Source organism: Vicia villosa, linkage group LG3, assembly GCF_029867415.1.
Source record: "Vicia villosa cultivar HV-30 ecotype Madison, WI linkage group LG3, Vvil1.0, whole genome shotgun sequence".
NCBI classification, from domain to species: Eukaryota; Viridiplantae; Streptophyta; class Magnoliopsida; order Fabales; family Fabaceae; genus Vicia; species Vicia villosa.
The window spans coordinates 150,092,541-150,107,018 of record NC_081182.1 but is presented as its reverse complement, the minus strand read 5'-3'; positions in this window follow the sequence as shown (position 1 = coordinate 150,107,018).

Sequence of the window (14,478 nt, the reverse complement as noted above, 5' to 3'; positions counted from 1 at the left end):
ATCTCAGAAACATGAATCACAAAATACAAACATGATTGAAAACATTTAGTTTAAGGGTTAGCATCAGGATATTAAGGACTACATTTTTGCTTCAGAAGTCGTGGCCAAATGATGCATGAATATGGAGTTTCAAATTTGAGAAAACTTACCTCTTGTAGGAAAATCTAATGCTCGTTCTACCACTTCCAGAAGCAATATAATGATGCAATGGTCTTCCTTGAACCTCCAAAAAACTAATGATATAGCTACCTTGCTTTGAAACCTTATGAACCTCTATAACCAACTCAAGTTGCAAAAGGTGAAAGTGAGATCTAGAGGATGATGATGATGTTACAGAAGTGAAATGGGTGTTTGAATGCGTTCTATTTGGTGTATAGAGGCTCTATGAATGGTTAAACTGAAGAATGCACGAGTGAAATGAGAAATAGGTGTTTGAGGTTTTGAAAACTTGCTACAATGGTGCTTTTGTGCAAATTTTGGTATGTTTAGGTTATGAGCTTTGAAGGCTATTTATAGAGTTTGGGAATGGTTTAAGTAACTTGCAGAAATTAATCTTGGTTCAATTGGAAATGTAGTTTGGCTATTTGGTGTGATTTTGCACAATAGACAAAGCTTGCTTCATGATGAAGAAGGAGTGAATCAAGGAGCTTATCCACACTTTTTCTGATCTCGTAGGTTGCTTCTGATCTTCAAAGATTTGTTGTGATCTTCACTACTGATTTCAAGCTTGAAATGAGGGAGTTGTTGGCAAAAGGTGTTCTTCATCAAAATGGTAATGCTACTTTTGCAAAATCACCCATAAATGGTGTTACTTGTTGGACAATCCTTCCACTCCTTTTGTAATATACTTAGGACATGTGTAATTACTCAATTATGTAAAGATTTAGAGGTAAAGAGGTATGAAAAGATAGATCTTGTGGTTTAGGTTTGAGATTTATCCATAAGGTTTTAAAAAAAAAACTATAATTCAAGTATGAATGCCCAACTTCCTTTCTTCGAAACTCTTAGCTTAAACATGATCTTTTTGTGCTCTTAGACCTTTTGGAAAGCTTGTAACAAGATCTAAAACTTTCATGTTGAACATTCTTGCTGAATCAATTGGGATTTTAGTGTAAAATGCCATGAAGTTGACAACGAGTTTAGGTCAAAACCTCTTTAAAGGAAATTTGAAGTGTTGGCAGAATTTCATGAGCCCATATCTCTCAATTAGAGCATCTTTTGGAGATCAACTCTCAAAGACAAAGTTGTAGTTTGTATCAATCCCTACAAATTTTATGTTAAAAGTTTTCGTTGAATCATCTTGGATCTTAGTGAAAATTGGTCACGAAGTTAAGACTTTTTAAAGTCAAAACACTTGAATTTTTTCTAACTGTTGGAAAATTCCCTCTATTTGACTTTTGTAGACTTTTCATTTGATTCCCTTGGTTCTTTTTATCCCTGATGGTTAAGTTTGAGAATATGAATTCTTTAATGATCCTTGAAATACTTAACAATTTCAAGGTTTAAAACCCTAACATCACCATTATAAATAGAACAACATCTTCAACATCAAGGAGGACAAAAAATTCGCAAGGAAATAAGGGTTCCAAGGATACAAAAATTAAAGAAAACAAGAGCACGATAAAAAGTTTCTTGCAGCCACATTTACCAGGGGTCTTTTCCAATCAGTTTTGAGGTTAGTAGCACGCCAAGGCATTACCACCAAGACTTCACCAAGTTAGTAAGGTTGATAGAACTCAAGATTTTCACTCACTCAACATGAATTAATTACATGCGTGCATATGTATTCATGATGATGTTTAGGGTTATTTTTAACCGTTGTTTGTGAGCTTTGGCGCATGATTGATGATTCTCCATTGTTAGGGCAAAAAAAGCTTACGTGCTTCGTTTTCTTATTTGCAGGGTGTTTTAGGGCAAAAGAACTACACCATCAGACTCGCATCATCGTGTTTAGGTAATCTGGGTTGACTTCCTTGCCATTCATGATCGATTTTATAAGTTGAAATTCGCAGGTTGTTTGCTACGAAAATACCGTAGCAAAATAGTCTCAAAAGCGTAGCTGTTTCGCAGCAATTTCCAGGCACAATTTGGAGAAGAAAGTGAACAGTATAAGGTTGCATGCGTGGCTCGTTTGATGTTCCCCATAGGTCGGTCAACAATTCCCATATTTCTCTCTCTTTCTGATTGGCTGCTCGCATCCACATGGGGGCCTAGTTTGACCGTGTTTGGAAATTGCACCATTGATTCACTTTTTAATATATTATCTTTTCTGATTGTTTTATTAACAAATTGTTTGTGCAGCGGGTCTGGCAAAGGAGAGAAGCTAGCATCCTCTAAATCTGGGATCGAACCCAGCCTCCCATACTCTTTTTCCTTTCTATATTTTCTTGCTTTTCACCTTGTTTTTCTTAGTTTCTTTTTTTCTATTTTTTTATTAATTAACATTTAACTTTTAATCACAAATTAAACAATAACTTTTAGAATTAGGTCCTAAAAAATCAATTAACTTTTTTTAGTTAGTTTTAATTTGGTTTAGAATTAGGATTTTAGTCAAATTCCTTTCATTATCATAAAAAAATCATAAAAATCACAAAAAATTATAAATCTTAGTTAATGTGATTTGATTTCTCAATATCAATTTTTAACCTTTTAGAATTTAATTAAACATTTTTTACTAACTTTTAATTTAATTTAGATATTAGGATTAATTAGATTAACTGTACATAATTCAACTAATTTAAAATTAGTTGAATAATTAATTAATTTAGGTTTTTCACTTAATCAACCTTTTAGAATTTAATTAAACATTTTTTACCAACTCTAATTTCTCACGATTCTTCTTCTCCCTCTCAAATTCTCAATGATTGTCGCATGTTTGTTTATTTTGCTGTTTAAACTATTTCATTTACATTTAAATTCTAGAAATCGATGTATAGGTGTCATACCCCAATTTTTGACCCTAAGATCATACATCATTTGCATCTCAATCATTAATCAAGATCACAATCTTGAGATTTCATTTTTCAGTGTTATGTTCGCTTCGTCTTTGAGGGGAACTATCAAGCACCTAATTTTCTTTAATTTGTTTTATACTAACCAAAATACAAAAATATGCATTTTGTTTCCCTTGTTTGTGTTTTGTAGGAAAAAGATCGAGCAAAAATCAAAAAGTGCAAGAAAGGGAATTTTTGAAATTTTCAATAGGGAAATCGATTTACCCCTGTGGGAAATCGATTTCCTGTGCGCAAAATTCAAAAAATATAAGGAGGGAAGCTTGACATCATTTTGGCACCTTTTTATTTGATCATTTTATCAATTTTCCACCTCATCAAAATTAACTCATTCATTAAACCCACTTTAACCTCATTTTACCATTTTTACCATTTAATTGCCACTTTAATCACCAATTAAACACAAGTTAATCACCAAACACAAAAAGACCAATTTGCCACTACTCTTGCTCCAATTCTATAAATAGATCCCTCTACTCTCTCATTTCTCAAGCTTTTGATAGCCAAAAAAGTTCTTGCAAATTCATTTCTCAAGCTTGGAGAGCCAAAAAATTGCTTGCAAATTCATTTCTCACCCTTTCCAAAACCCTCACCCAAAGTTCATTTTCATAAGATTAGTGAGATTCACCTTGAATCTTGCTAATTTTGAACTAAGCCTCCTACATTTCTCTCTTTTCTTTGGTTGTTCATCTCCATATTTGAAGGATCTACACTTTGTGCTTGTTCTTGAAGCTAATTCACCACTTTAATTCAAGAATTGGTAAATTTCTCAATTCTAAGATGTAGATCTTTGTTGCTTGTGTTCAATGCATCTTTGATGCTATATTGGTGCTATTTGATGGTGATTTGATGGAAAATTCGTGCTCCAATGGATATGTGATCATAAGGTGTTTGTATGTTTGCTTAAGTCAAGTTTTATGCCTCCTAATGCTGATTTTTTGAATGCTGCGTGCAGGAAATCGATTTCCCTCTGTAGGAAATCGATTTCCACCTTATTTTTTTTCAAAATTTGAACTCTGCACTCAGGAAATCGATTTCCTACAGAGGTAAATCGATTTCCTGCTGGCAGAATGTGTTTTTTTGCCTTTTTTATGCTTGTTTTGGCTTCCTACTTCCTCCACTTCATTAATATCATTGGATCTAGGATGTTGATAGGTTTGAAATGACCTAATCCATAATATTAGATGAATGATATTAATGATAGTGTGAGTTGATTATCTTTTGTGAATTTTATTCTTCTTCCTCCATTTCATTAATATCATTGGATCTAGGATGTTGATAGGTTTGAAAGAACCAAATCCATAATATTAGATGAATGATATTAATGATAGTGTGAGTTGATTATCTTTATGCATTTTATCTTCTCCTTCTCCTTTTTTTCTTTTGATCGATGAAAATCTTAATACTTTGAGAATTCTTATGGATTCTTAGTAAAGACTAGAGCGTTACCTATTTTCTTTTCGTGCGGTATTGCTTTCGGAAGGCGATCCACATATCGTTCTTCTCGCATGCATTAGCACATAAAGTTTTGACCGGCCTCGTTGTAGGGTGATTTCTACATAAATCACTTGGCGATCTGCTTAACATAGCGCAATATTTCGTGTCCCGAATAAAAAGATCCAATATGGAAGAGAATTGTATGCGGTTGATTTAAGACTTGTGGAGGTTTTTATCGTGTAGTCGCTATGATTTTATCAAGCTTCTGATAAACCCCATTGAATTTAAATACGAGTACATCATTCACTCACCATCGATCTTCATTACTAACTTTGATAACATACTTGACAAGTTTCAAGATGGTTATCTCTAACATTTAACAACTAACTTTAATTTCCGCACCTTTACTATACCGCTCTTTATATTTCTCGCTTTATCGCTTTATTTTATCATTTCATCATATTTAATTTCCGCCATTTTCTCTTTGTCCACTTGGACATATGTTTATGCTTCCGTATTTTTTCCTTTTGTCCACTTGGACCATACTTTATTTTTTGCTAAAACACTAATAAACAACCGAAAATCTAAAAAAATACATAAGGTTCTCTTTGGACTATCGGTTACTATCCCTAGCACTTTGGAGATTCGGACTTATGGACCTAGTACCTCTGGACTCATTCTATTACTATCATGTGATTGTTCTGTCTGTTTGGCATTGTTCTGTTGTATGTTTATGTGTGCAGGTATTTCCTTGAAAGCCCTTGATGGTTAATTCCAAGGCATTGATATAAGGATTTTACCCGAAAACAGCCGTTACTCTGCCCAATTTTCGTCAGAATCTTAATGTGCTTAATGAAAAATGGTGCTAAGACAATAAGTTCATGTGGATCCCCAAGTGTTAATGTGTTGGTATTGATAAATCCAAAGGATGGGAAAACTACCTTGGCTCTTAATGTCAAGTGTTGGCTTCTTATTTGGTTAGACCGTTTCTTTCCTTAGCTTTTATTTTATGCATTAGGTTAGCCTCTTCATCTCCTCTCATTCTTAAATTTTCAAAATCTTCTCCCTTTTTCCAAAATATTCTTATGTTTGCAATCTTTTCAAAACCTTTTTCTTAAAAATATCTTTCGCCCTTAGTGGCTTTTCTTCAAAAGTTTAGACACCGTTAATTGTCGAAACGAGTGGTTATACCCCACGATTTTGAAATTGATTGATAATAACGAGATCTTTTCCGCGTGAGAGAGCTAGTGGCATACTCGTTGATTTTACCCGAGTTGGCGCCCTTCTTTCATTTGCGATGCAAAGAACTTGTTTGTTCTCATGCTCAAGATCAATGGCTGAGTATTTCTCTCTAACGACAAAAAAGTGTTTATTCGTTTTAAAAACGTTTTTCCCAAAAGCGGAACTACATTAGCTCTGACTTCTCCATTGCACCGAGGAGGTATGTAGGCCCAAAGCTTAACGCTTTGCCGAGCTTATTTTAAAAATAAAACAAACCCCTTTTTAAGCACACACGACACAGATTTTCAAAAAGGTTCCCGTGGAGTACCACGGATATGAGGGGTGCTTTAAACCTTCCCCTCATATAATCAACACCCGAACCTGAGTTCTCTTTCTTGTTTTTTTTTAAAAACAAAACTTTGGGTTTTACGTTCTTTTCCCTTTTCCTTTGAAAAAATAAAGCGCGGTGGCGATTTCAAACGGAATATTGATTCGAGTCAATCCCATGGCTTCGATATCAGATTTTCCCCGCTACAGAAAAATGGCAACTTCACTGGGGATCCAGTTTTAAGTGTGTTAAGCCTATTTTTGTTTATCTGTGTGTTTTTACCTGTATATATTGTTGTGTGCTTTGTTTGTTTATTTTCTTTTTTTTTCCTTTTTGGTGCTCGATGGTTCCTCTGTGATGAGATAAAGTTCTAACCCGGACTTTTGTGAGTAACTTGAGATAGGAGGTGGTAAGACCAATAGTTGCATGTCAGGAGCAATCCTTAACATGAGCATCATATGGTGGAACCTCAATCAGTGGAGGCCTCATGGAAGGTAGTAGAGGTTGTTACGAATCATCGTGATAACGCTATTACTTTCAATAGTGAGTGTCCGTAGAAGCTGAATGGCCTAGAACCTTTTTAACCAATCTAAGCCTTTTTAGGATGTAATGCAGAAACAAGATCAAGTACCAATTTGAGCTTGTTGTCATGCGATGCTACGCTCAGACGAGGTCTTTTTAGGCATATTATTGGCGCCCATGAGCAATTGTGCGTGCCGGTAGTATCCGATAGAAGATTGAAAACTCTGGGAACCTTTATAGAACCCGTTCGGCAGGTACAAAATTCCCTAGGTATGCGACGCGGTGGGAAACATGTTTTCTTATGGTCATCACCATTGCTACGGTGATCATGTCTTTCTTCTGTCTACATAGCCCGGAACACTGTGGACCTGGGATGCTTATGCTCCCAATCATCTACATGTTACTATTTGTAGCATGGGTTATCAATCGTCATTCTTAAAATTTGCCGTATTTCTTATTTCTTAAATGTACCGTTTATTCGTCGTACTGTTCAATATAGTATGTAATATTTGTACTGTCAGTATTAAATGTTGTACTATTTGTCATAATATTGCTTAATTACTCAGATAATATTTTATGTGTTTTCTGCCAGTCAAATATTCATTTTTCTATGCATTAAATGATTTTCAGGGTTATTATCGGTAATTTTGCTCGCGTACAGTAAATATTAGTTATTTATTATGTCTGTGTTTTTTTTAACAAGTAATGTAAATAAACTTTAATCTTTCACATAAAACAAAAACAAAAAAAAAAAAGAAAATTAACTTTGACTGTTGATTTTTCACTCTAACTGCTACGTCAATACCTGAACAGTCAGTTGACAGCCAAACTGCTGGCAGTACAATTCTCAGTGTTTTGTACCATCAATCAAATCAATCTTTTACAATTCAAAATTCCAAGATTTTTGTTCTAGAAGTCTTCTGAATATCACGCGATTAGCAGAGACTCAACACTGCACAAAAATCAGGTACGCTTAACTGTCTCCTACACAAATAGTCTCTGACTAGGGTTTTCTTGTTTTACAGGAGAAACAAGCTTTTGAGACCTCAAATGGATTTAATGCACATCCATATATCTCAAAGTACCATCATACAAATTTTCAAACTTCAATTCACTCAGACGCACCGTCAGCAGCTTAAACAGTCAACAGATGACCAGTTTGACCAAAAAGTCAACAGACAGTCAAAAATGAATTTTTTTGTCAAAGTCCATATTTTGTCAAAGGATTCATCATTTGATCATTGGATGATCATAATTCATCAAGGAAAGATCAAAAATCAACAAAACCCTAAGATTCAAAATTAGGGTTTTTGCCTGAAAAGTCAACTCAACTTTGACTGGTCATAACTCTCTCATCCTTTATCCAAAAAATTCAAACCAAAGCTCATTTTGAAGGAAATTCAATTATCTTTCAAATGCAATTGATCCCATGGTCATTTCATTCACCATTTGAAAAATATGACCAAAGACATTACAGGTCATTTTCAAATTCAACAAAAAGACACTTTTTTCAAAAGGACACACAAGGAGCATCAAAAATCATTTTGACATGAGACCAAAGGCATTGGTTAGAGGACTCTTTGAGGTTTCCAAAAAGTGCAAGAACTCCTTCATATGACAAAAATTGAGGGATTTACACCTTGTTGAAGTTGGCTAAATTTTGGGAAAATGCATGAAACCAACATTGCTAAAAAATGCATTTTTTCCAAATGGGGCCAATTTTTCATGGTTCAAACATCATTTCCATAATATTATGGGCCTCCCACGACCAAGACCAAGCCCATAACATTTTTCTCCATTTTTTGATTTAATTTTATCATTTAAGATTAAATTAAAAAGGAAAAAAGGAAGGATAAAGCATAGCTTATTTTCTAAGCTAAAGTCTCCACATGGGACTTAATTATTCAGCAAGGAAGGCAGCAAAGGAAGCCTAGAGCAAGAGTGTGGAAGATTCAAGCAATGGTTGCTTAGATCTTAAGTTTGAAAGTCAAGATTCCAACAAAGACAATCAAGGCTTATTAGCTTAGTTCCTAAGCACTTCAAGGCTTATAAATAGGCTAGAATATTTCAGCAACAGGAGAGCAAAATGACACACACGAAATTATAGCCAAGGCATAGCAAGAAAACTCATCAAATTTCTCAAAATTTCCATACACTTTGTAATTTTCGAATTCCATATTCCAATCAATATCAATACAAAACAATCATTCGAATCATCTTCTAAGATCATATAAAGTAAGAATGAACCCTTAATATGGTCCCATGAGAGTCGTAACACATGCATAGTGTTCTTCATGTTCATACATAAGTAATTTTCGTTTTCATATATTTAATCAACCTCAATGTAATCTAATCATTCCAATGAGTTCATGTGGTCCCATAAGCTAGATCTGGGCCTTAACATGTAAGCTACCACGTGAGAATCATCCCATGCCATTAACAAAGGTTCATGCGTGCTAAAACATCAACTCCATCGAATCCATAGCTACAGCTCTCAAACAGCGAAACTAACATCATATTTGAACTCAGAGCATCCTAATTAGGGGATCTGGGTCACTTGTTTTTATTCCTTACGCTTATTTTTGCAGGTTTGGGAAGCTACCAAAAATGGCGTTTTTATCGTAAAAATAGAGGAGGTTTAAAACCCCCGCTATTTGTTTGAAAAAATAAGAGAGACAGAGGTTGAAGACGACCACGCGTCCAAGCGTGGTTCGTCAGTCAAAGCTGACTCTTCCCTCCGCTCGCGTGGCTCTTGGTCATTGGCTGGTCAATCAGTCTTCCCATCCACGCGTGCACTTGTGGGTCCCAGTCAGAAAGTTTGAATCTCCTTGGATTCAGTACATGTTCCCCACCATCATATCATGCCCCCTCATGATCTGAGCCCTTGGATCTTCTCAACTTTCCATCCAACGCACCTGACAAGTGTTCCACACCATGGACTCTCTTATCAACCACATCTGATTAGTATCCTTTTATTTTCTATTTTTATTTTAATATCTTTGTTAAATTAATTAAAAATAGTTTTAAAAATCCAAAAAATACGCAAAAAATATTTTTAGACTTCTAAAATAATATTTTATTTTCTGAAATAAAAATATTTTTTTTCTTCATAATTTCAATATTTTGCATAATTAATTGGTATATATTTATATATTTGCTTTTTAATTATTCTAACCAATCAAAAAATCATAAAAAAATTGTTCTTTATGTTAAATATTGTTTATATATTATAAACTAATTTTGTACATATTTAGGATAATTTTCTCTTTAAGTTTTAATTATTTGTATAATTATTTGTATAATTATGTATTAATTAGCTTAATCAATTTCAAATCAATTTCAAAAATTCCAAAAAAATTAGTTTTGTTTTAAAATTAATTGACAAATATTTTGTACATATTTTGAACTTAATTTTTAGGTTTAAAATTTATTTTCATCTTTTCCCTCATTTTATTTTAATTAATCATGCATTAATCATAATTAAAATAAATCATAAAAAATCCAAAAACATGCCTTTTATTTTTCTTGCAATTTAAATTCCTAGATAAATGTATAGGATGTCAAATTCATGTAAATAGGCTAGTTTACATTTCCTGCACAATCGATGTAATATCGTAGATTTACTTTCCGCACTTTACATTTCCGCATTTTAATTTCCAGCAAATATAAACTGCGTGTATGTCAAAGATAAAATTGAACCGTTAGATCACTAACTTCAAAGATAAAATATCTGAATACAAACACAATCACACTTGCACCTCTTAAGGTAATCCCTTCTCATTCTTTTCAAAATCAAAGTCAAAATTCTACTGTTTCGAGTACAAAATCGAACCTTTTGTTTGTATCCGGTGAAAGGATAGATTTTTAAAGGAAATAAGGATAAAGACCTTACAACTCAGGGTAGACCTCCTAGTTTGCTTGCTCAAATCAAAACAAATAAAATTCTCATACACTGTTGTTTTTCAAAACAAAACTTTCCAAAAAGACAATACTTTGTATACATCCAAACACGGATCATTACAAAGTTAACGTTCTTTTCAAAACATCTTTCGAAAGATAAACAAACATTTTGTATACATCCACACAAGGATCATTACAAAATTCAATTTACAAAGGTATTTGAAACCACATATGAGCATTCTAAAGCAATTGAAAAGTAATCGAAAAACAAGTGAGCTAAGCAAACTTAAGAGCCCATGGATAACCATGGATACAAAGGGTGCTAACACCTTCCCTTTGTATAACCTACCCCCTTACCTAGAATTTCTTAAAGGTCTTTTTTCTGTTTCTTTTATAAACCTTTCCTTAATTGGATAAAATAAAAGGTCGGTGGCGACTCTGTGAATTTTCAAAAATGCGAAAGCATTAAGCGATAAAAAAGAGTCAGTTCACGTATCTCTCCCGCTCAGAGGTATGGCCCGAAAAAACGGAGGTCCACAGAACTGGCGACTCTGCTGGGGAGTCACTTTCAAAAAACAAAATGTTTTCTAAAGGGGTTACCTTAAGAGAATAGATTACTTCGATGTTTTCAATTGTTTGACTTGATTGCTCTATTTTTCAAAGGTATGTTTGGGTATTTTGCTTGTGTGGAAGATTCTAACCCGAATCTCGAGATACCTTAAGTATATGACAATAGACCAAGGAAACTGTACGGCATGTACCGATACGGTTGATCTGGTAGTCATCATTAGTGCGATACTTTGGTTTATACTGATGTCTCTTGAAAACGATCAAGGAGTATATTAGGCTTCCGAAATGTCATTAAACACTAATTTGTCTTAGAACCTTTTTAGTTGAACTTGACTTATGGCCTATTAAGTGGCTAACTTTGAAATTGATCGAAGTTAGTTATCCTCGAGGAATATTTTGATCGGCCGCTCGAGCGCCGTATTGAGATGTTACTTCCAAGGATCATAGAACCCGAATACTGTTCTAGGACAGGTTTTAACCAACTCAACTTCAGTGGGGAGGGTATCACCTATCAGCTTCATGCAAGCCTTTAAACCTAAGGCTATTGCTTGATTTGTTTTTGTGTGCCACATGTTTGCATCATAAGCATATCATTTTCTCACAAAACACTTCAAGGATCAAAGAGTTTACCTTTGTTTTTGCAGGTAATGGCTCCCGCCACTCGAGATTACATCCGAATCAACATCTCAACGGTACCATCTGAACTAAAAGACTTAGTGTCAGAATTCCCCAGGAATGTTCAATTCACCGAAAGGCATGGTCACCTACTCCATTTGGTTACCTCAAAATTTGAAGAAGACATGATACGGGTCCTGTTCCAGTTCTTTGACCCTGAACATCATTGCATTACCTTTCCTGATTACCAGTTGGTACCCACTTTGGAAGAATTCTCTGAACTAATTGGATTGCCTGTTCGAAATCAATTACCTTTCACTAGTTTAGAAAGGATTCCAAAACCTGAAGTCATTGCTGCTGCTTTACATCTGCGAAAATCAGAAATCGAGTCCAATTGGGAAACAAAGAGTGGAGTTAAGGGTTTGCTTGCCAAGTTCTTATTGGAAAAGGCTCGACTACTGCTAGAAAACAAAAGTTATCCAGCTTTTGAGGAGGTTATGGCCCTTTTGATCTATGGGTTGGTTTTATTCCCAAATCCCGACCAGTTCATAAGTGTACACATCATCAGCCTTTTCCTAATCCGTAACCCGGTACCAACATTACTGGGAGACATTCTACATTCTCTACACACTCGTACCATGAAGAAACGAGGAACTCTCATGTGCTGTATACCACTACTGGCTAGGTGGTTTACATTTCATCTTCCCCGATCAGTGTTGAGAAATGAACAAAGAATGCAATGGTTTCGCAGGATTATGTCTTTGTCTCATTCAGATATCCGGTGGAACAACTTCTTTCAAAGAGACATTACTATCATTGATCATTGTGGAGAGTACCCTAATGTACCACTCCTTGGCATCAAAGGAGGCATCACTTACAATCCCTTTTTAGCTTTACGCCAATTCGGATATGCAAGGAGCAACGGTCCTCATGACATGATTATCCGTGGCATTATGTTTGATTACGAGAATGATTCTCATAGACACCGACGAAGTTTCATACATGCATGGGACAGTGTCTATAGAATAGAAAGCAAAACTTTGGGGCAATGGAATTCTATCCCTATGGAACCTTACCTCAGATGGGTCCGCACTCATGCTCAGAAACTCATTATGCCATATCCCGCTATTCTACCTGTGACTATTGAGCCAAAGGTCGAAGGAGACGAACCCCAAGTTATTCTACACCCGGATATGCCAACTGACCTAGAAGAGTTGCAAAAATCTTGGGTTCAACTAAAAGAGGAAAGAGACACCTTCAAAGCACACTGTCAGGACTATGAGAGAAGGATATTGGAGCTCACCGGACAGCTTCAAGAAGAACGGCAGATCAACACATTCCTGGGGGCAAAGAGAAAGCGTCCAAGGGAGACCTGAAGGATCATTTATTTTATTTCTGTCTTGTAAGCCCAAATGAGGCAAAGAAAAAAAAGAATAAATTGATTAACTAACGTTTGTTTCTTCTTTAACAAATCTAAACTCTAAGATCCTTGAAACATTGCACACACATTTCATTTCATGCATTGCATACACTGCATTCATATACATTGCATATACATTTCATTCATATACATTGCATCCGTACATACACATTGCATAACAGGTTCACATGACGGATTTCTCATCTCCTCGCTGTTTATTTCAGTCAGAAGAGATGGAATCTGAGACAAGCATCAAGAACCTCGAAGCACAGAATGCCCAAGTTCAAGTGGCAATTCTGGAACTGGCAAAGGGGAAACAAGAACTGAAAGCCCTGATAATCAAGAAGAAAAAGAAGCCCAAAGGATCTGTAGGCTTGAGTCACCTGAAAAGGAAGATCAAAATCCCAGTCAAAAAGTTCAAAAAGCCACCGATCCCTGAAACAGTCGGTGATGGTGAACAAGAAGACAATCAAAGCAACCAGGGTTCTGCTAAGCCCTCTCTCTCTTCAAACGAAGAAGATGATCATTCTGGGGACGAACCGGATGATGACAAATACCAACAGCTGGAAGACCGTATGAAAGCTATGGAGATACAAAAAGTACCTGGTTTAGATTTCAATGATCTGGGGCTCATCTCGGATGTTGTTATCCCTCCAAAATTCAAAGTTCCTGTCTTTGCAAAATATGACGGAGTTTCCTGCCCGAAACTACATCTGAGATCCTATGTGAGGAAGATACAACCTCATACAACAGATAACAAATTGTGGATTCACTTCTTCCAAGAAAGTCTGTCGGGTACACAACTCGAGTGGTACTACCAGCTGGAAAATACCAAGGTTCATACTTGGGAAGAATTAGCTGCTGCTTTTTACAAACAGTACCAATACAATGCTGATCTTGCGCCAACCCGTACTCAACTAAGGGGCATGTCTATGGGACCAAAAGAAAGTTTCAAAGGATATGCACAAAAGTGGAGAGATATGGCTGGAAGGGTTCAACCACCCTTATCTGATCGCGAACTAGTCGACATGTTCATGGGCACTTTAACTGGTCCTTTCTATAGCCATTTGCTGGGAAGCTCATCATCAGGTTTCACTGACCTGATACTGACCGGAGAACGTGTCGAAAGTGGCATTCAAAATGGAAAAATTCAAATAGGTTCCTCCTTTGGTACTACAAAAAGGCCCATCAGAGGGAGAAATGAGGTCAATGCAACACAAATTCAGAAAAGTCGCAAAAGTGAGCAGCATCAATCTGTAGGGGCAGTTCTGATCTCTGCATCTGCACCTCAAAAAGATCAACAACCAAAATATACGCATCGACCAGATGCACCAAGAAGAAATTTCACCAGAATCAACATGCCAATCTCTCAGGCATTACAACACTTGCTAAAAGCAGATCTGATCACATTAAAAGGTCCTCCAAAGAATGTCAACACTTCCTCTCCGAATTAT